The 21969-nt window shown below is 41.3% G+C and overlaps 1 pseudogene; it reads left to right on the plus strand.

The window, feature by feature from the left end:
- The first annotated feature begins 19757 nt into the window (after nucleotides 1–19757).
- LOC115172077 (dehydrogenase/reductase SDR family member 7-like) lies at nucleotides 19758–21708 on the plus strand (annotated as a pseudogene).
- The last annotated feature ends 261 nt before the right edge of the window (nucleotides 21709–21969 follow it).

Consider the following 21969-nt stretch of genomic DNA (forward strand, 5'->3'; position numbering starts at 1 on the left):
GCTCATTCATCACAAAACCAACTGATATTGCCAACTACTTTAATGATTTTTTCATTCGCAAGATTAGCAAATTTAGGCATGACATAACAGCAACAAACGCTGACACTACACAACCAAGTATATCTGACCAAATTATTAAAGACAAGCATTGTAATTTTGAATTCTGTAAAAAGTGAGTGTGAAAAAATTATTGTTGTCTATCAAAAATTACAAGCCACCGGGGTCTGACAACTTGGATGGAAAATTAATGATGATAATAGCGGACGATATTGCCATTCCTATTTGCCATATTTTCAATTTAAGCCTACTAGAAAGTGTATGTCCCCAGGCTTGGAGGGAAGCAAAAGTTAATCCGCTACCTAAGAATAGTAAAGCACCCTTTACTGGCTCAAATAGCTGACCAATCAGCCTGTTACCAACCCTTAGTAAACGTTTAGAAAAATTGTGTTTGACCAGATACAATGCTATTTTACAGTAAACAAATTGACATCAAACGTTCAGAATGCTTATAGGGAAGGACATTCAACAAGCACAGCACTTACAGAAATAACAGATGATTGGCTGAGAGAAATTGATGATACAAATTGTGGGGGCTGTTTTGTTAGACTTCAGTGCAGCTTTTGACATTATCAATCATATCGGTCTGCTGATGGAAAAATATATGTGATATGGTTCCATACCCCCTGCTATATTGTGGATAAAGAGTTATCAGTCTAACAGAACACATAGGGTGTTCTTTAATAGAAGTTAGAATCAAGAATTCCCCAGGGCAGCTGTCTAGGCCCATTACTTTTTTCAATCTTTACTAATGACATGCCACTGGCTGAGTAAAGCCAGTGTGTCTATGTATGCAACATCCGCATACATGTCAGCTACTACAGCGACTGAAATGACTGCAACACTTAACAAAGAGTTGCAGTTAGTTTCAGAGTGGGTGGCAAGGAATAAGTTAGTCCTAAATATTTCTCAAACTAAAAGCATTGTATTTGGGACAAATCTTTCACTAAACCCTAAACCTCAACTAAATCGTGTAATAAATAATGTGGAAATTGAGAAAGTTGAGGTGACTAAACCGCATGGAGTAACCCTGGATTGTAAACTGTCATGGTCAAAACATATTGATACATCAGTAGCTAAGATTAGTGAGAAGTCTGTCCATCATTGGGGAAGCGCTTGGCTTCCCCAATGATTTTACACACGGACCTCTACTGATTGTAACTTGTTGCTCTCCCTTCAATTGCTATATTGTTTCAGTTTTAGAGCAAAGCCAGTTGCATGTTGGAGAATCCAGGGCTGACTAGTCCTATAATTAGAACAGCAATGTCCACACAATGAAATGGCAAAACTGAAGGAGATCCCAGGAGGTCAAAGTTTGGTTACGGTGCTCAGACTTCAGAACTTGTAATCAAAACAACCTCTACCTTGGTTGCTTACCCTCAAGGTTCAAGAGGGGCCAATTACAACAAGTTGTAGGGACCATGGGGCTCATTTATCAATCATGTGTAGGCACAGAGTAAACCATGCGTGGGATCATTTCCACGCACAGTGTGAGATTTTTTTGCTTGAGTGTGCGTAACTTTACACACAGCCATCACAATGCTATAGGGGTATCCATATACTTTTGTATATACAGTGAGGGGAAAAAGTATTTGATCCCCTGCTGCCTTTTTACGTTTGAGATTAGGAGCATGAGCTGAGATTAGGAGCACACTCTTAAAGGGAGTGCTCCTAATCTCATCTTGTTACCTGTATAAAAGACACCTGGGAGCCAGAAATCTTTCGGATTGAGAGAGGGTCAAATACTTATTTCCCTCTGTCACGTCCTGGCCAGTATATAAGGTTAATTGTTTTGTAGTTTGGTCAGGGCGTGACAGAGGGTATTTGTTTTATGTGGTTCAGGGTGGTGTGTTTGATTAAGGGTGTTTGATTTAGTATTTCCGGGGTTTTGGTTTATAGTCTGTTTATGTATTTCTATGTCTAGTCTGGTGAGTCTGTTTCTATGTCTGGTGAATTGGGGTTGGGACTCTCAGTTGAAGGCAGGTGTTGTCTATCTGCCTTTGATTGAGAGTCTCATATATGAGGGTGTGTTTGTGTTTGTGTTTTGTGGGTGATTGTTCTGTGTAAAGCACTATGCTTTGACAGACTGTTAGTTGTTCGTTTTCGTATTTTGTTATTTTTGTATGTTCATTTTTGTAGTGAATAAAAATCAAGATGAGCATTCACGAACCTGCTGCGTATTGGTCCACATTTTCCGATGACGATTTCGTTATATTGTCAGAGGACGAAGACAACCGTGACACCCTCATTAAAATGCAAATCAATTTATAACATTTTTTACATGCGTTTTTCTGGATTTCTTTGTTGTTATTCTGTCTCTCACTGTTCAAATAAACCTACCATTAAAATTATAGACTGATCATTTCTTTGTCAGTGGGCAAACATACAAAGTCAGCAGGGGATCAAATACTTTTTTTCCCTCTTCTGTATATACAAAAGTATATGGATACCCCTACAAATTAGTTGATATGACACCCATTGCTGACAGGTGTAAAAAAATCGAGCACACAGCTATGCAGTCTCCATAGACAAACATTGGCAATAGAATGGCCTTACTGAAGAGCTCGGACTTTCAACGTGGCACCATCATAGGATGCCACCTTTCCAACAAGTCAGTTTGCCAAATTTCTGTCCTGCTAGGGCTGCCCCGGTCAACTGTAAGTGCTGTTATTGGGAATTGGAAACGTCTAGGATCAACAAAGTGGTAGGCCACACAAGCTGACAGAACCGGACCGCTGAAGCACGGAGCGTGTAAAAATTGTCTGTCTTCGGTTGCAACATTCACTACCAAGTTCCAAACTGCCTCTGGAAGCAACGTCATCGTCAGCATAATAACTGTTCATAGGGAGCGTCATGAAATGGGTTTCCATGGCCAAGTATCACATAAGCCTAAGATCCCCATACGTAATGTCAAGCGTCGGCTGAAGTGGTGTAAAGCTTGCCGCCATTGGACTCTGGGGCATTGGAAACATGTTCTCTGGAGGGATGAATCACTCGTCACCGTCTGGCAGTCCGACAAACGAATCTGGGTTTGGCGGATGCCAGGAGAACAACACCTGCTCGACTGCATAGTACCAACTGTAAAGTTTGGTGGAGGAGGAATAATGGTCTGGGGCTGTTTTTCATGGTTCGGGCTAGGCCCCTTAGTTCCAGTGAAGGGGAATCTTAACAGGGACATTCTTGACGGTTCTGTGCTTCCAACTTTGTGGAAACAGTTTGGGGAAGGCCCTTTCTTGTTTCAACATAACAATGCCCCCGTGAACAAAGGTCCACACAACGTTTTGTCAAGATTGGTGTGGAAGAACTTGACTGACCTGCAGAGAGCCCTGACATCAACCCCATAGAACACCTTTGGGATGAATTGGAACGGCAACTGCGTGCCAGGCCTAATCGTCCAATATCAGTGCCCAACCTCACATGCTGTTGTGGCTGAATGGAAGCAAGTCCCTGCAGCAATGTTCCAACATCTAGTGGAAAGCCTTCCCAGAAGAGTGTAGGCTGTTATAGCAACAAAGGGGGGACCAACTCCATATTAAAGCCTATGATTTTGGAATGAGATGTTCGAAGAGGAGGTGTCCACATTCTTTTGGCCAGGTAGTGTATGTTGAAATTGTGTTAGTAATAATTCAATTATTGTATTTCCATTGTTAATTCATGCAACATACACTACCGTTCAAAAGTTTGGGGTCACTTAGAAATATCCTTATTTTTCATGAAAACATAAACTCAGCAAAAAAAGAAAGTCAACTGCGTTTATTTTCAGCAAACTTAACATGCGCAAATATTTGTATGAACATAACTAGATTCAACAACAGACATAAACGGAACAAGTTCCACAGATATGTGACAAACAGAAATTGAATAATGTGTCCCTAAAAAGGGGGGGGTCAACATCAAAAGTAACAGTCAGTATCTGGTGTGGCCACCAGCTGCATTAAGTACTGCAGTGCATCTCCTCCTCATGGACTGCACCAGATTTGCCAGTACTTGCTTTGAGATGTTACCCCACTCTTCCACCAAGGCACCTGCAAGTTCCCAGACATTTTTGGGGGGAATGGCCCTAGCCCTCACCCTCCGATCCAACAGGTCCCAGACGTGCTCAATGGGATTGAGATCCGGGCTCTTCACTGGCCATGGCAGAACACTGACATTCCTGTCTTGCAGGAAATCACACACAGAACGAGCATTATGGCTGGTGGCATATGTCAGGATGAGCCTGCAGGAAGGGTACCACATGAGGGAGGAGGATGTCTTCCCTGTAACGCACAGCGTTGAGATTGCCTACAATGACAGCAAGCTCAGTCCGATGATGCTGTGACACACCGCCTCAGACCATGACGGACCCTCCATCTCCAAATCGATCCCGCTCCAGAGTACAGGCCTCGGTGTAACACTCATTCCTTCGACGATAAACGCGAATCCGACCATCACCCCTGGTGAGACAAAACCGTGACTCGTCAGTGAAGAGCACTTTTTGCCAGTCCTGTCTGGTCCAGCGACGGTGGGTTTGTGCCCATAGGCGACGTTATTGCCGGTGATGTCTGTTGAGGACCTGCCTTACAACATGCCTACAAGCCCTCAGTCCAGCCTCTCTCAGCCTATTGCGGACAGTCTGAGCACTGATGGAGGGATTGTGCGTTCCTGGTGTAACTCAGGCAGTTGTTGTTGCCATTCTGTACCTGTCCCGCAGGTGTGATGTTCGGCTGTATCGATCCTGTGCAGGTGTTGTTACACGTGGTCTGCCACTGCGAGGATGATCAGCTGTCCGTCCTGTCTCCCTGTAGCGCTGTCTTAGGCGTCTCACAGTACGAACATTGCAATTTATTGCCCTGGCCACATCTGCAGTCCTCATGCCTCCTTGCAGCATGCCTAAGGCACGTTCACGCAGATGAGCAGGGACCCTGGGCATCTTTTATTTGGGGTTTTTCAGAGTCAGTAGAAAGGCCTCTTTAGTGGCCTAAGTTTTCATAACTCTGACCTTAATTGCCTACTGTCTGTAAGCTGTTAATGTCTTAACGACCGTTCCACAGGTGCATGTTCATTAATAGTTTATGGTTCATTGAACAAGCATGGGAAATGGTGTTTAAACCCTTTATAATGAAGATCTGTGAAGTTATTTTGATTTTTAAGAATTATTTTTGAAAGACAGGGTTCTGAAAAATGGACGTTTCTTTTTTTGCTGAGTTTACATGAAATTATTTGCAAAATGAATAGGAAATATAGTCAAGACATTGACAAGGTTATAAATAATGATTTTTAATTGAAAGAATAATTGTGTACTTCAAAGATTGTTTTCGTCAAAGAATCCTCCATTTGCAGCAATTACAGCCTTGCAGACCTTTGGCATACTAGTTGTCAATTTGTTGAGGCAATCTGAAGATATTTCACCCCATGCTTCCTGAAGCACCTCCCACAAGTTGGATTGGCTTGATGGGCACTTCTTACCTATCATACGGTCAAGCTGCTCCCACAACAGCTCAAAAGGGTTGAAATCTGGTGTCAGTGCTGGCCAATCCATTATAGACAGAATACCAGCTGACTGCTTCTTCCCTAAATAGTTATTGCATTGTTTGGAGCTGTGCTTTGGGTCATTGTCCTGTTGTAGAAGGAAATTGGCTCCAATTAAGTGCCGTCCACAGGGTATGGCATGGATTTGCAAAATGGAGTGATAGCCTTCCTTCTTCAAGATCCCTTTTACCCTGTACAAATCTCCAACTTTACCACCACCAAAGCACCCCCAGGCCATCACATTGCCTCCACCATGCTTGAAAGATGGCGTCAAGCACTCCTCCAGCATATTTTCATTTTTTCTGCGTCTCACGAATGCTCTTCTTTGTGGTCCGAACACCTCAAACTTAGATTTGTCTGTCCATAACACTTTTTTTCTAATCTTCTTCTGTCCAGTGTCTGTGTTCTTTTGCCCATCTTAATCTTTTCTTTTTATTGGCCAGTCTGAAATATGGCTTTTTCTTTGCAACTCTGCCTAGAAGGTCAGTATCCCAGAGTCGCATCTTCACTGTTGACGTTGACACTGGTGTTTTGTGGGTACTATTTAATGAAACTGCCAGTTGAGGACTTGTGAGGCATCTGTTTCTCAAACTAGACACTCTATTGTACTTGTCCTCTTGCTCAGTTGTGCACCGGGGCCTCCCACTCCTCTTTCTATTCTGGTAAGAGCCAGTTTGAGCTGTTCTGTGAAGGGAGTAAGTAGTACACAGCATTGTACGAGATCTTCAGTTTCTTGGCAATTTCTCGCATGGAATAGCCTTCATTTCTCAGTACAAGAATAGAATGACGAGTTTCAGAAGAAAGTTCTTTGTTTCTGGCCATTTTGAGCCTGTAATCGAACCCACAAATGCTGACGCTCCAGATACTCAATTAGTCTAAAGAAGGACAGTTGTTTTGGTTCTTTAAATCAGAACAACAGTTTTCAGCTGTGCTAACATAATTGCAAAAGGGTTTTCTAATGATCAATTAGCCTTTAAAAATGATAAACTTGGGTTAGCTAACACAACGTGCCATTGGAGCACAGGAGTGATGGTTGCTGATAATGGACCTATGTACGCCTATGTAGATATCCCATAAATAATCATCAATTTCCAGCTACAATAGTCATTTACAACATTAACAATGTCTACATTGTATTTGTGATCAATTTGATGTTATTTTAATGGACAAAAAATGTGCTTTTCTTTCAAAAACAAGGACATTTCTAAGTGACCCCAAACTTTTGAACGGTAGTGTATCTTGACATGCTATATAATTTCACCACATCAGTGCATTTGTTATGATAATAATTCATATAAAGTACAGTAATTTGTTAAATTAGGGGTACTTGTGAAAGTGAAACCATTGTTGAAATACTAGAAAAGACTGAGATATTGGGAAATCGAATGAAAGATGTCTGATCTTGCTCTGTTTGAAGATATTGTACACACTGCATTTCTCATAGAGCACGTTTTTAGAGACAGGTGGGACTTTATCTGCAGAAAGTACAGTTGGTTTTGGGAAACGATATCTGATGAGACGATTTCTGAGAGGATTTAAGACCTACTTTAAAAAGGCAAATGCATGCCATTCCAGTGCCCATCCAAGCACTTATTAGTTGGAGTTTGCTGATCTGCATCTCACAGTCCTCCACGAGCAACCTGGTCTCAGAGAATTTCGTATTATTCTGTACGAAAATCCGAGACACTCCAGTCAGTATGATATAATTACATTTAATTTGGTATGTATTCATTTGTGGATGTCCATCATCCCCCATTTCATATGATATGTTACGAATTACAATTTGTATTAATATGTTATGAATTTGCAAAACATACAATATGTTACAAATTTGCAAAAGTACAATATGTTACGAATTTGCTAAATGTTTGATATGTTATGAATTCTAGCTTGGTGGCTAGATTTAGCTAGCTGGCTAATGTTAGCTAGGCTAGGGGTTAGGATTAAGGTAAGGGTTAAGTGTAGGAGTTAGGTTTATCTAAAAGGGTTAGGGAAAGTGTTAGCTAACATGCTAAGGAGTTGAAAAGTAGCTAAAAAGTATACTGAACAAAAATATGAACGCAACATGCAACAATTTCAACGATTTTACTGAGTTACAGTTCATATAAGGAAATCAGTCAATTGAAATACATTCATTAGGCCCTAATCTATGGATTTCAAATGACTGGGCAGGGGCGCAGCCATGGGTGGGCCTGGGAGGACATAGGCCCACCCACATGGTAGCCAGGTCCACCCATTGGGGAGCTCGGCCCAGCCACTCAGAATTAGTTTTTCCCCACAAAAGGGCTTTATGACAAACAGAAATACTCCTCAGTTTCATCAGCTGTCCCGGTGTCTGGTCTCAGATGATCCCGCAGGTGAAGAAGCCGGATGTGGAGGTCCTGGGCTGACGTGGTTCCGTGTGGTCTGTGGTTTTGAGGCCGGTTGGACGTACTGCCAAATTCTCTAAAACAACGTTGGAAGCAGTTTATGGTAGAGAAATGAACATTAAATTATCTGGCAATAACTCTGGTGGACATTCCTGTGGTCATCATGCCAATTGCGCGCTCCCTCAAAATGTAGACATCGGTGGCATTGTGGTGTGACAAAACTGCACATTTAAGAGTGGCCTTTTATTCTACCCAGCACAAGCTACACCTGTGTAATGATCACGCTGTTTAATCAGCTTCTTGATATGCCACACTTATGCCACACATATGTCAGGTGGATGGATTATCTTGGCAAAGGAGAAATGCTCAACTAACAGTGATGTAAACAAATTTGTGAACAAAAAATTCTGGGATCTTTTATTTCAGCTAATGAAACCTGGGACCAACACTTTAACTGTTGCATGTTATATTTTTGTTCAGTATAGTAAGTATTTGAGAAGTTGCTAATTAGCTAAAGTTGTCTGTGATGAGATTCGAGCTCACAACCTTTGGGTTGCTAGACGTTCGCGTGATATGCCCATCCAATCCACCCTATAATTAACCATACCAAACGTAAAATATCATACTAATTTTAATGTCCCGGATTTACAATTACTATGTTATGTCTAGTCTATGAGGCCAGGCTGCAACAAGCCAATGTTTTGGAAGCAATCATCAGCAAAACTAACAATAACACAGGCTATCATTTCCATACAACACATCAATGGGTTGAAGTCATGAGATTTTTTGTTGTTACCATGATGCCATCAATGGGTTCCCAAACACAAACGGAACAACAGAAGGCACATCGCCATAAAATCACCATCCCAAAATGATTTCAAACTATGTGAACAGAAAAGGCTTCCACTCTTTATGTGTAGGTGATACGTTATGTGATGCTCAAAAGCTGAATGTGGTAGCGAGGTGGCCAGGTGGAACGCACAACTAGTTAGTTCATTCTGTAGAACAGCAATGTTGGCCTATATGCCTACAGGAGGAAGCTGTTGTGGATGCATGGCTTATTGGTGGGTACCTACTCATTCAAAGTATATTTTCCATTGCTAAAGCAACTTGAGTTGTCCAAATGATCCTTTTTTATTTTTACTGGTTAAGCCACAACTGAGCGAGCCAAATAAAATCTTTAGGTTGTACTCAATCTCTGACACTAGCACCTCTATTTCAGTCTCGTAAACGTTTTTTTCTTAGCTATTTTGGATTGTGCCCTTGTATCTCATGGTACCGGGATGATTTTGACAATATTTGGTTAATAAGGGGCGTTTCGAAATGAAAACTGCCATGGTTGTGCACTAGCACTGAGGCTGAAAAGAGAGAGACAAGAGGGCAGTCAGGGGAACCCATTGAGGGCGGTAAAAAGGCGGTCAGGAAAAAAAGGAAGAAAGTGGAAGCTATTAAGAGTAAATATAGAGTACTGCAGAAGGAAGAAGGAAATTGAACATGATGAGAGTGAGGATGAATTAACTGCGGTGTCAGGTACGGCGAAGACCACTGAGTTTGATTTGACCCTCTTCCTAATGGTAATAAAGATGTTTTTTGCCCAGTGTGTGAGGTTTTTTGGAGAGAATGGATCCTTGCCTTCTGACTGATCCATATGTGATGTCAGGTTGGATGGAGAAGAGGTTGGTGAAAGTGACTGGAAGGGGAATTGTGTAGATTTTTTGTGTGTTTCTGCCATCCAGAGGGAGCATGCGCTTCGCACCACATGACTGGAGACAAGAACTGTGATTTGCTTTCCTCTCAGGAGCAGGGTGCCATTGAAAGGAGTGATACCTGGAGTGGGGTTAAGTGTTGACAAGGACCAACTGAAGTTGAAGATTCCCAGTGTCTGAAACAGAGAAGACACTGCCTGTACTACTGAGTTTTACTGTTTTTACCAGATCAAGTCAAGTTAGGATGTGTCAGTTATCCCAGGAGAGCTTTTGTCGCGAACCCATTATGGTGTTTTAGGTGTCAAGCTTATGGTCATGTGGCAGTAGGGTGTAGGAGGGAGATTCCTAGATGTGAGAAGTATGCAGGAGGATATGAGACAAAGGAAAGTGTAGTATCAGTGGAAAAAGTTGTGTGTGTGTGTGTGTGTGTGTGTGTGTGTGTGTGTGTGTGTGTGTGTGTGTGTGTGTGTGTGTGTGTGTGTGTGTGTGTGTGTGTGTGAACTGTATGAGTACTCATGGTGCTGAAGATCAGAGGTGTCCGGTGAGAGAAAGGCAGGTTGAGGTTGCCAGGATCAGAGTAGTGCAGAAGGTGTCGTATGCTGAGGCAGTGAAGAGAGTAGTAGAGGAAGATGGTTCCATGGTTGTCAACTGTACCGCAGGAATGGAACATAAATCCCCTTCCAGGATGGATGTTGTGGTGGCAGCTGCAGAGAAGTACCTGGAGTATGAGATTTTACTGCAGAAGAGTTACAATCTGTTTTGAACAACAGTGTCCCATCCTACCAGGCTGATGGCCTGGTGTAGGATCAGATAGGGCAAAGTGGTGGAGTAGTGATGAGGTTTTAAAGGGTGTAGGGTTAGTTGGTAGGGCAATTTTTTCACAAAGTGTAATGAATTCATACTACAGAATAGTAGGCTGATACACAGCCAATACAGTAGGTGGCGGCATGCACCTATAACATTTGTTTGCCAACCGCCATAATACCAAAGAAGAAGAGGCTGAGCACAATTGGTATTTATCTATGATTTTCTCCTACCGGTGTGTGTAAGACACTCGTAGGATTGTTTGATAAATCATATTTTTCTATGCGTTTGACCATTTTAAGTAGTATTTTAGAATAGTTTCTATGCAATATTGATAAATGAGGCCGCTTGTCTATAATGGTTGGAAAAAGTGGGAAACCAGGTAATAGAGCATATGAAAGCCACAACTGTATTATGATACAATATGACCCTCCACCAGCACCCTCAAACAAGGCTGTAGCAGAGAGGAAGAGCGACTGAGGCTAGTAGCATAGCATCTCTCTCATCAAATATTCAAAAAAGGATTACAATAATGAAATGTATCCACCAATCAAAAGAAAGGGTAGGCGGGAGCTAGACAGCCAGTAGTGCTGCTTTGTGGACAACAACTCCCATTGTTAGGGCAGAGAGACATGTATCTTCCTGTCAGTATATCCTTAATCTTTGGCTGTGGTACTGTTTCTCAGTATTTTCAGGTCAGAGGTTGAAGAACCCTAGCCTGGTGGAAGCAGCCTAATCTCTTCATTCACCATTCTATTTCCCTTCAAATAGAATGGTGAATGAACAGTGAACACCCTACTGTAGCCTATCTACAAACTACCCACAGGCACAGTATTAGCTGTGAACAGTAACACAATTGGCTGGTTGTCGTCTAGAGACCAAGTTGAAAGGACTGGTGGTGTTTTTCACTGGAGCCTCCAGTGGTATAGGGGAGGAGCTGGCTTACCAACTAGCTGGATGTGGGTCTCGTCTGATTCTATCAGCCCGCCGTGTGGATGAGTTGGATCGGGTGTAACGTCACTGTTTGGGTGAGTGAGATGGTTCTGCAGTCTAATGACGGCCACATGCTCTTGCACACCATTGCTTGATTAAACCCTCTTAGGCCTTACTCCCCCCCCCTATCTGAGATATCTACTGCAGCCCTCATTCTCCACATACAACCGACGTCCCTGGGTCGCTCCTCTTCTCAGTTCACTGCAGCTAGCGACTGGAACGAGCTGCAACAAATACTCAAACTGGACCGTTTTATCTCAATCTCTTCATTCAAAGACTCAATCATGGACACTCTTAATGACAGTTGTGGCTGCTTTGTATGATGTATTGTTGTCTCTACCATCTTGACCTTTGTGTTGTTGACTTTGGCCAATAATGTTTGTACCATGTTTTTGTGCTGCTACCATGTTGTCATGTTGTGTTGATACCATGCTGGGTTGTCATGTTTTGCTGTTATGTTGTTGTCTTAGTTCTCTCTTTATGTAGTGTTGTGTCTCTCTTGTTGTGATGTGTGTTTTGTCCTATATTTATATTGTATTTATTTATTTATTTAAATCCCAGGCCCATTCCCCGCAGGAGGCCTTTTGCCTTTTGGTAGGCCATCATTGTAAATAAGAATTTGTTCTTAAGTGACTTGCCTAGTTAAATAAAGGTTAAATAGAATAAATCAATCAAATTAACTTTACTCTTAAGAATGAAACATTTCATAGCCTACCACTTCAATACATTCACAGTAGTAATTGTGATTTTATACACCTAGCCCCTCAATTCCTGACCAGTTAACAACATTTTAAATGTTTCTTCCCCAAGAGCGCTCCAATTTACAAGAGAAGCATATTCTTGTACTAAAACTGCTATCCAGCAATTTATAACTCTCCCGTATCACTCTTTATTTCAGTGGGATTTTAAGTAAGCTTAATTCAACTCAACTTAGTGTCTGACAATTTCCAATTGATTAACCACTCAATCAAGGTTTAAGAAGTAAGCAGGCATTAGTCACGTAGGACATAGTTTCTTAGCATTTACTTAATAGTCTGGCCAGACTGGCCTTATTTAAAAGACAAGACATTGTATTCAATGCACATGCTCAACATGAAAATGGAATTCAAGGCTAAGTCCAGTACAGCTCAGTCTTATTAGATGTGCTGTCTTATTCTAAGGGTTCTATATTATAAAGCCTAACGCAATGGTCAATCTTAGCGCTGGAGGTGATATAGGTTTGGGGGTGTGTCAGAAGTATTTGTGCTATTTTCACAACGATGTGCTCCATGGCTAAATATGTATTGTGTTGTCATCAACTCTAATTAGAATGTTAGTCCATTATAGCCTACAGAAACAAAATAACAAAATATAGGATATCTCATATTGGCTAAATATGTTGAACATGTTTGCAGTCCACATTGTTGTAATTAAATGCATGGCTTCAATATGGAAATATATTGTTACATAGCATTCATACTGATATAAGCCTACTGTAGGCCTAAAATGCATTATGTCTGAGCCATGGACCAAACGGTGTCAATAATCAAGATTAAATTCACTATTCATAAGATCTAAAAAGACAGAATAATTCTAATCAAAGTCTAATAAAACAAAACAACTTGTTTTAAATGATGTAAATACAGTTACAGGCACCATAATTGCTCCCCGTGGGCATGTAATATTAGGCCTAAGACAACATAGACTATGGAGGGTTTTTGCATACATCCGAACTTTTCACAGGAGCTTGAAAAAGATCCAATATAAAGAGAAAGTGGAAATGTCTACTTTAGCAATGTGTGTGTGGTATACAGTGCATTCGGGAAGTATTCAGACTACTTCCCTTTTTCCACATTTTCTTACTTTATTTACAGCCTTATTCTTAAATTGATAAAAAAAATCCTTATCAATCTAAGCACAATACCCCATAATGACTAAGCAAAAACAGGCTTTCAGAAATGTTTGAAAATGTATTAAAAATATAAAAACAGATACCTTATTTACATAAGTATTCAGACCCTTTGCTATGAGACTCGAAATTGAGCTCAGGTGCATCCTGTTTCCATTGATCATCCTTGAGATGTTTCTATAACTTGATTGGAGTCCATCTGTGGTAAATGCAATTGATTGGACATGATTTGGAAAGGCATACACCTGTCTATGTAAGGTCCCACAGTTGACAGTGCATGTCAAAGCAAAAACCAAGCCATGAGGTTGAAGGAATTGTCCGTAGAGCTCCGAGACAGGATTGTGTCAAAGTACAGATCTGGGAAAGGGTACCAAAACATTTCTGCAGCATTGAAGGTCCCCAAGAACACAGTGGCCTCCATCATTCTTAAATGGAAGAAGTTTGGAACTGCCAAGACTTCCTAGAGCTGGCCACCTGGCCAAACTGAGCAATCGGGAGAAGGGCCTTGGTCAGGGAGGTGACCAAGAACCCGATGGTCATTCTGACAGATCTCCAGCACTCCACCAATTAGGCCTTTATGGTAGAGTGGCCAGACGGAAACCACTCCTCAGTAAAAGGCACATGGAGCCCGCCTGGAGTTTGCCAAAAGCATCTAAAGGACTCTGACCATGGGAAACAAGATTCTCTGGTCTGATGAAACCAGGCTTTGGCCTGAATGTCAAGCGTCACATCTGGAGGAAACCTGGCACCATCCCTACGGGGAAGCATGATGGCGGCAGCATCATGCTGTGGGGATGTTTTTCAGTGGCAGGGACTGGGAAACTAGTCAGAATCGAGGGAAAGGTGAACAGAGCAAAGTACAGAGAGATCCTTCATTAAATCCTGCTCCAGAGCTCTCAGGACCTCAGACTGGGGCGAAGGTTCACTTTCCAAAAGGACAACGACCCTAAGCACACAGCCAAGACAACGTAGTCATGGCTTCAGGGCAGGTCTCTGAATGACCTTGATTGGCCCAGCCAGAGCCCAGACTTGAACCCGATCAAACATCTCTGGAGAGACCTAAAAATAGCTGTGCAGCAACGCTCCCCATCCAACATGACAGAGCTATTTAAATGTTTTATACATTTGCAAAAATATCTAAAAACCTGTTTTTGCTTTGTCTTTATGGGGTATTGTGTGTAGATTGAGGGAAAAAAAACACAATTGAATCCAGGCTTTAATTTAACAAATTGTGGAAAAAGTCAAGGGTCTGAGTACTTTCTGAATGCACTGTATGTATGCATTCTGGAAAGAGATACACCATATCTTCGCCACACACCCTTCCCCTTCTTCTTGATGCAACATTTTAAATTATACTCAAGACACAGTATCTTCACACATTTTAGATGCTTTTCACTGACAGCTGCAATTCAGTCAGCTAGACCTATTACCACACGCACTACCCAAATTGCAGGCTTCCCAAATAGGCCTACACACTTGGGATTTGAAACAATCCACACCCCAAAAAATTTAAAGATGCTAATGAACCTCTGTGGCTACGTCATGCTCCCTGGTTTAGTATTTTGAATGATTTTAGACAGAAGCAATTATATAATTTTGGTGAAACATCAATTTACTTTAGGGCAGTCCAGCATCATAACAGTGCACTGTGCACCTGCCAACATTCCTTTACAATTCGCAAGAGGTTGAAACCAGAGGACTGTATATAATGACGAGATGCTCATGTCTCTCTGCTTTAACAATGGGAGTCTTTGTCCCAAAGGCAGTAAGAAAGGCGACAAGTTTAGGTCTGCATATTATTCCCATAGAAACACATTGGGCTTACACTGGACAGAGTTTGGCTAGAGTGAGCTCGCTCTCGCTTCACGTCTTCCTCTCTGCTGAAACTAAATCACCGGAGAAAGCATCCAAGCGAGCAAAACAACGCTCCTCTATGGTCGTGTTTACACTTGACACTTACATGCGACTTCTGATATCAGAATACAAAGATTGCATTGAAAATACGGGTCTAGCCGCTTCAAGAAGTGGTCAGGGATGCATTGTGTGCAGATTTCTCCTCAGTCTGGATGCAATCAGGCTACCGAAAGTGCATAACTACAATGGGCGACAGAAAACTTTTGTTTTGGGACCTAGAGGCAACCTTTTCATAATAATGTTGGAGGAAATACGTTCCTAGCATGTGAGGAATGTGTTTGCTGGACTCATAAATGCTAGCCAGCTAGCTAATATTTAAAAAAACAAATAGAGTTATGCTAACCCATTTGCAATCCCTTTAGCGTTGCTTGCTAGGTTGCTGGCTATCTACAGAGGTTAACTGGCTAGTTAGCTACAGTCATTAGCTACTGACATCAGTTGTTGTTGTGTTATTAGTATCCCTCTAGGCCGGGTAAAGTCCTATTTATCAGGTAGGGAGCAAGTAGTAGAGGTTAATGGTTCACTGTCACAGGAAAAACCAATGAGTTGTGGCATTCCGCAGGGGAGCGTGCTTGGGCCTCTACTATTTTTACTGTATATTAACGATATGAAAGATGCTTGTTCTTGCCGTCTTTTCCTTTATGCGGATGACTCTACACGTCTGGTGTCTCACAAAAGTAAAACTATGTTGGAGACAATACTTAGCACAGAGCTTATTAACATTATAAAATGGCTTGGCGATAATAAGCTATTTCTGCACTTAGGTAAAACTGAGGCAATTATCTTTGGGTCCAGACCTAAATTGAGTAGGTCCTCTGAAATCAGAGTTGAGTTAGGGGGTGAGGTGCTGACTACTAAAACCTCTGTTAGCGATCTGCAGGGTTGGGTAGGTTACTTTCTAAATGTAATCCATTACAGTTACTAGTTACCTGTCCAGAATTGTAATCAGTAACGTAACTTTTGGATTCCCCGAACTCAGTAACATAATCTAATTACTTTTAGATTACTTTCCCCTTAAGATATTAGAAGAAGACAAAAATAAATATTAGAGTTTACATAGCAGCCCATAAATGGATGTTGCATGTTACTTTATGGGTTGGTTATGTAGCTTTCTTCTAACCCATTGCTTTCTACTACAGATAATAATATGATTAGGCTATATTTGTTTTTGTTTTATAAGGATCCCCATTAGCCGATGACAATGGTGACAAGTTAGTCTTACTGGGGTACGACACATAACGAAAAATACATTACAGACAAAATACTTTACAATTTACATACACTACATGTTAATGTTTTTAAATGTGTGTGTGTGTGTGTGCGTGCGTGCATCTATCAGTTACACACATCAGTACATACACACAACAAGTAGGTCATATGGGGGAGAGGCGTTGTGCTGTGAAAAGACCCCTGGTGGCATGTCTGGTGGGGTAAGTGTGTGTGTGCTATATGTAAGTTGACTATGCAAACAATTTGGATTTTCCAACACATTTATGTTTCTTATAAAAACAAGAAGCGATGCAGTTAGTCTTTCCTCAACTTTTAGCCAAGAGAGACTGTCATGCATGGTATTGATATTAGCCCTCTGATTACAATGAAGAGCAAAACGTGCCACTCTGTTCTGGGCCAGCTGCAGCTTAACTAGGTCCTTTGCGGCACTTGACCATATGACTGGACAATAATCAAGATAAGATACAACTAGAGCCTGCAGGACTTGCTTTGTGGAGTGTGGTGTCAAAAAAGCAGAGCATCTCTTTATCACGGACAGACTTACAACCATTCAATATTTTTTGGCCATGACAGTTTAGAATTTAAGGTAACACTACATCATTTAGTCTCCTCAACTTGTTCAACAGCCACACCATTCGTTACCAGATTCAGCTGAGGTCTAGAACTTAGAGAATGATTTGTACTAAATACAATGGTCTTAGTTTTAGAATGGGTGGCCAGTACTAAATTGGTCCTGAACATTGTAAATCTGACTGCAGTTCTTTGTTTAGTGATTTCACTAGCTGTGGTTGCTGACACGTATAAGGTTTAATCATCAGCATACATAGACACACAGGCTGAAATCTAACAGTCCAGTTCCCACAATCTTCTTATTATAAATATATTTCAACCAATCATCAGTTAATTATGTCAGTGTATTACATCTTTGAGTGCCCTTCTCTATAAAAGAAGAGTCTGTTGTTAATTTGTTTATAGATAAATAGCATTGTATTTGAATGACTTTGGCTTCCATCTAGGCCTGAGGGCAAACACTTTATTTACATTTTTAAAATCAAAGTCTGTCAGATTTCCAGTCATTTCCAGTCATTCCAATTGAGCATAACCCAAAAACGAAGGACTTATTAGCCTACTCTGTTGTTTATGCTGCTCTCATGGAACGGCATGCTTGAGCACTACACTCTTAGAAAAAAAGGGTTCCAAAAGGGTTCTTCAGCTGTCCCCATAGGAGAACCCTTTTGGTTCCAGGTAGAACCCTTTTTTTGGTTCCATATAGAACCGTCTGTGGAAATTGTTCAACATTGAACCCAAAAGGGTTCTACCTGGAACCAAAAAGGGTTCTTCAAAGGGTTCTCATATGGGAACAGCTTTTAGGTTCTAGATAGCACTTTTTTCCCCTAAGAGTGTACCAAAAAGTGCTATATGTGAAAAATGAATGCCATATGCTGCATTTACTATAGGTCTATTGTTTACATTTTTGCTGGTGACACTTTGATATCTCAATAAGCTGTTTAAGTCTAGCAAAAGTGTGCGAGTTTGAGCATGTGTCCGTTAGGCCTGTGGATTTAAAAAAAATGTTTTATCAGAACAAATTAGATTGAGCAAAAAAAGGCCCAATTGTGTTGTTCTTAAATGTAACTTGTTTTTGACAATATGGAGGACAATACCACTGAGGAGTTTAGAAGGGAGGAACTCCATCAAACTTTATTTCATAGGCTGGGATCTGTACTATGCAGCTGTTGCAAGAGCCCATTTTTCACTGGCTGTCCACAGGTCGCAAAAACAATGATAGGTAGCTTAAAATAATTAAAAAGCAATCGCAGAAGTTATCATCAAGTTTTTCAAAAGTATCTGTAATCTGATTACAATATTTTTGCTGGTAATGTTACAGATTACAGTTACATGTTTTTTGTAATCTGTTACATGTAACGCATTGCATGTAATCCGTTCCTCCCCAACACTGGCTACCTGGGATGCATCCTTGATGGAAGCTTGGGAGGTTGAAGCATGGCCACTAAAGTGCTAGGGAAGGTTAATGCCAGGACTAAAGTCCAAGCTGCTTAATAAGGACTCTATGAAAGTGCTAGCCACTGCCCTCATGCAATGCCATTTTGACTACGCTAGTACTTCCTGGTTTGGGGGCTTATCTAAGCTTATGAAGGGGAAGCTCCAGATAGCCCAGAATAAGCTGATCAGGGTAGTATTGAAGGTGAGTCCACATACTCACATAGGCAGGAGCTGCTTTCAGGAACTCAACTGGTTGCCTGTTGAGGCTAGGGTGTCCCAGATTAGACTGGGTTTGGTTTACAGGAGTATTTCTGGTTCTGCACCCAGATATTAACTGATTACTTTCCCCATGTTAGGGATACACACAATCACTGCACCAGATCAGATGTTGCTAACATGTGCTTATACACGTTCCGGAGTAATGCTGGAAAGGTACTTACTTTCTTGTATACTGGAGCCTCAGAGTGGACCACAATGGAATAAGTCCCAGACTTTATTGTGTGTTATCCTCTATGATTGTACTCATGTGCATGTATGGCTTTTTTTAAGTTTTATGTGTGCCTGTTTTTTTTTAAATGGTCGAATTAATAAACTATCATATTTTGCCTATTCCACCACTTGTAGAATGCATACTGGGATTTTAATATAGCAGAGGAAAAGGGAATCCGGATACACTGTGGACGCGGTAGACACATTTTAAATGTAAGTGTAGGCGAATGACACGTTCAGAATTTCGTGATCAGAACTCTAAAGCTGCATGAACTGTCAAGTTTAGACACGGCCTATATGTGCCCATGTATCTGATGCTGTCTGGCAAGAAATAGTTAGACATGCCATACTATTTTGGTCCTGACAGCATCAGATACATTGTCTACACATACTGAGATGATTTAACTGAGATTTCTTTCTTGGTCAAATAAATTCTCAGTATTTCAGTTGCTCTGACTGAAATTGGCATATTGGTGCATGTTTTTAAGGACACACCTCAAATATTTCCATCCCTCCCACCACGAAGCAAACAAGCTGATGTTAGACGGGTAAAATGCCGAACCTGGCGTAAGGGGTGGAAAATGCTAGTGCGCCAGTTTTTACATGACAAAATTGCAAACTAATGTGTGTTTGATACTTGCGGCTCCTTGGCACCAGCCGAAAATAGACTGTGTTTTCTTATTATCTTATTCTGGGTGTGTTTTTTGTGTTATACCCATGACAGAATTTGAATATCCTACCTGTGTATAATGAATACATTTAATTAATTCCTTAAAAAAAAAGATAATTGGTGATATGAGTCATGACTCATCCCATCTGTCTACGCTGGCTTGCTTTGTTCCCATCTCCCTCTCTATGCCCATTCAGATTGACATCCTGATTAACAATGGTGGCCGTAGCCAGTGTTCTCTGTCCCTGGAGACCAGTGTAGATGTGTACCAGGTCCTGATGGAACACAACTTCCTGGGCACAGTGTCAGTCACCAAGCAGGTGTTGCCCCACATGATGCAGCGAGGCTCATGCAGTATAGTGACTGTAAGCAGCACCCCTGGCAACTGTGAAACTCTGCCAGTTAACATGCTCTTCGGGTGAGATCAATCATGGGCTGCCCTCTGCCCGTTTGTAGATGTAAACCATCTAGACACATACATTGAGTGAGACATGAGATAACAATCTCTTCTGTCCACAGGGCTTCTTCAATTATCTTTGCTCAGAGCTGACTTCCCAAGGATACTCATCAGCACAGTATGTCCAGGGCCTGTACTGTCACAGATAGTCCAGAACACTTTCACAGAGGAAGTGTGAAAGATGGGTTTCACTGCAAATTTGTGAGAATTCATAAAAAGGTTTAACTTGCATATTAAATTTTTGCTGAATTCATGCCGAATGTTTGATTGACATTGGACACATTACAATTGCATCACAAATGTTGTTCTTGTCAAGATGTCACAGACACACATTCATTGGAAAGCCAATGGTCTTTCAAATAATTGTCATTCAAGCGACCATGCATTTTTGTAAAAGTGTTAATTTAGTTAACATTAATTTCCTTCTCATCCCTTTCCTATCTAAGGCCATTCTCACTGCTGGGGAGCAGCAACACAAGATGTCTACTAGTTGTTGTGTGTGTCTCATCCTGGTGGGTATAACTAATGGCGCCAAGGAGATGTGGATCACCTGGCAGACTGTTCTGCTGTTCAACTATGTGTGGCAGTATGCTCCCATCTGGACCTGGTTCATCACTGATGTCCTGGGCAGGAAGAGGGTGCAGAACTTCAAGGTTGGCCTGGTTTGTGTTGGTTTATTGTAGGTCTCTCAACCTGATGTCGATTAGAAATGTGGTTTTTGAGCCGCAAACTATACATTTTTTGTCTTGCTAATAGAATGACTATAACTCAGAGCTCAGGGTATTACATGGAGGGCCAGCACTCTGACAGATTGGGTGAATCACACTAGGCATTGTTCATGCATGGGCTTGCTGTCACATTTTCTAAGTTGTACCTTGCCTCTCCAGGCCATGGATAGGGGGACTCTGTGTGAACAGCCTGAAAATACTTGAGGAAAGCAGAGTGTGGCAGACACTATTTAGAGCTGTCTCTTAGCAGCTGGGGGGCTCAGCTGTTACTGACCTTGCTTCAGTGTGATAAAGAGAAGGGGGTGGGCACTACCCAGGGTGTAGCAGTGAGCATGACTGCTTCCCAGCGGCAGTAACTGACTTACTGACCACTACGTCTGGTGGCCTCTGCCAGACAGTGACAGCTGAGGGCCACGCAGAAAGGTCATGTTCTGACTGACCAGACATTTTAGTGTCAGGGTTTGGATGGACAATGTCACCCTTTGGTTCAGTTGTGTTGTAGGAATGCTCAAGACGGGTATGTCTAAGAATTATTAAAAATATATATTTCACCATTATTTAAACAGGTAAGCCAGTTTAGAAAAAGTTCTTATTTACAACTGCGACCTGGCCAAGATAAAGCAAAGATAAGATAGAAAGAAAATGCACACTGTCAAACATGTCATTAAACATTCCACAAAGGCAACTTAATTAACAAGTTTAGTGTGCAGATGCCATCTAATATTTTATCAAAAGCCTCAACTTGTTTCTTGATTGACAGTGAAGTATCTTTCCAGAACATAAAACGCTGCGGCTATCTGCATTTAAAAATCTGATTTTTTTACATTTAAATGAAGCGCTCTCTTACAGGATGCAGACTCTGCTTACTTTACAAACCCCAAGACTTCCTGAAGAGGACTTCAATGATGTTGTTGCATTCCTAATGCTTGAGCTCCACATTGAAATGGGTTAATTGCCTCTTCTATTTAGCTGAAAGGAAAATATTTTAGGAAGCTTTAAAAGGCTGGCAGTGCTATTTACAAGGCAGAAGAATAGGGATGACGGAAAAATAAACTTAATTCTAATTAGTCATAGATATATTTTTGGGGAAGGTGGAGTATAATTAGGTAATGCACAAACCTGTAATGAATGTCTATAGCACTGATACATCTC

The sequence above is a fragment of the Salmo trutta genome, chromosome 33 (genome assembly GCF_901001165.1).
Source record: "Salmo trutta chromosome 33, fSalTru1.1, whole genome shotgun sequence".
NCBI classification, from domain to species: domain Eukaryota; kingdom Metazoa; phylum Chordata; class Actinopteri; order Salmoniformes; family Salmonidae; genus Salmo; species Salmo trutta.